Source organism: Limulus polyphemus, unplaced genomic scaffold (genome assembly GCF_000517525.1).
Source record: "Limulus polyphemus unplaced genomic scaffold, Limulus_polyphemus-2.1.2 Scaffold562, whole genome shotgun sequence".
Taxonomy (NCBI): domain Eukaryota; kingdom Metazoa; phylum Arthropoda; class Merostomata; order Xiphosura; family Limulidae; genus Limulus; species Limulus polyphemus.
This window is the reverse complement of record NW_013666172.1, coordinates 76,495-78,324: the sequence shown is the minus strand read 5'-3', so window position 1 is coordinate 78,324 and position 1,830 is coordinate 76,495. Positions and strand designations below refer to the sequence as shown.

The following is a 1,830-nucleotide window of genomic DNA, read 5'->3' as shown; positions in this document are numbered from 1 at the left end:
TATATATATATATATATATATATATATATCTAATATACGTATTCATTCACAACTATTTGGAAAATACTCTCTGTCTCGTCCATTCCACCTTTACTGTTCACGGATCGAAACAATTATTTCACGAATTCTTATTTTTCCATTCATTTCTATAACCAGGCATTCGTACACAACATCAGTTTTAACCCTAGCTGGTTGGACCTTAACTTCCATATCTACATACAATGCTTATTGGTTTTAATCAGAGCCAGGTCACAGCCTGATCTTAATAATTCAAACACAAGAAGGTGTCTGCATTTCGATGGTCACACACTGGTCTATAAGGTACTGTAAAATTAAACTTATGTAGCCACAAACTCAATCGCAGCAATTTCATCTTTTTACTATTCACTCTGTGCAGCCAGATTCAAGGGTTATGGTCCACTTATTTAAGAGAGGGAGTCTTGTTTTTTCAAGTCCCCTCACAATTGCTAATCAATATTTCTCAGTGATGGCTAAAGCTTTCTCGCGTGCTTGCAATTTTCGGCTTAAACTCACCCCTGGATGTTCTCTTTTACTCAGTACTACCCCTATACTGTATTGGATGAATCTGTTTGCACGTTGGTGGCTAACGTCTCCTTACAGCTTTGAAAAATTGTTATTTTACTCAGTACGTCTTTTAATTTCCTAAAAGCCCTCTAACTGGCCTCTTCCCACACAACACGTTTTTATCCTGCTTAATAGGTTAATGCTATAAGTGGGGCTGGTATTCCCACAAAACTAGAAAAAAACTCCCTGTAATACTCTACCATCCCAAATAAAGATCTAACTTCTTTCTTTGTAGTAGGTTTTTCCTAATCTCTAATAGCTTTTACTTTTGCCTCAATAGGGACAATTAATCCTTTGCCTACCACGTGACCTAGATAGTCTATAAAGTCTACCTCGAGCTCACAATTAGCTGGTTTAGCTGTTAAGCCTGTTTTACCCAATCTGCCTATTACTCATGTCAACTATTATTATACATAATATATAACAATATCACGCACTTCCTCCTGTTTCTTAGGAGTTAATTCCCAAAACATTTAACGTGTTCTTTCTGCTCATAAGAATCTAAGCTAAATTTCTGTTCAGTCTCGCTACTATCAGCTTCGATACAGGTCACCACATAAGTTTCTGATGTTAGAGCTCAACTAGTAATCTCAAAGAAACGTAGAAAGACAGTATTGATATGATCGTCTCATTACTTTTTCGTTCTCTACATCTACTTTACATGCCACTTTACTGATATGCTTAATAATATGGAAAGCACAAAAAGCAATATCATATCCCAGCCAAAAGGATTATCTTTTATCATTACACTTAGCATCGTCTTAATTATCCCATTTGTCCTCTCGCACATTCCAATAGTTTGGCGTCTATAAGGACTAATGTGTTTCATTTTTACTCCTGGCTCCTTCTATAATTCTTGCAATATTTTAAAATAAAAAATTCTACGTAAATCTAATAAGAATTATTGCAAAAAATCAACCAGTATCAGCTCTCGTTCTCTTTTCTTTGCTTATTAGGACTTCGTGCAATTGCTTGTACACGTCTTGTGGCAGAGTCAACCAATGACAGAATATATTTATTTCCTTTACTTCTCCGATACTATCAGCACTAAAGGAAATAAAGTGTTCATTAATAGAATAACCAGTAAATTAACCATTGGGTCTTTTACTTCTATAACACTCAATGGTTCTCAAACTAGGAGTGCATTTCCACCTGGAGAGCGCTACCGAATTCTGGGGGGGGGGGGCGTGAGAATCGTCAGGAAATATTTTTTTACACATTCTCTTTTAAAACTAAGTTTATAAT

At 35.7% G+C, this 1,830-nt stretch overlaps 1 protein-coding gene across 1 annotated transcript in view; it reads right to left on the bottom strand.

The window, feature by feature from the left end:
* LOC106459119 overlaps positions 1 to 1,830 on the bottom strand; it is a 141,068-nt gene that overhangs the window by 69,685 nt on the left and 69,553 nt on the right. The gene's annotated exons all lie outside the window — the stretch shown is intronic.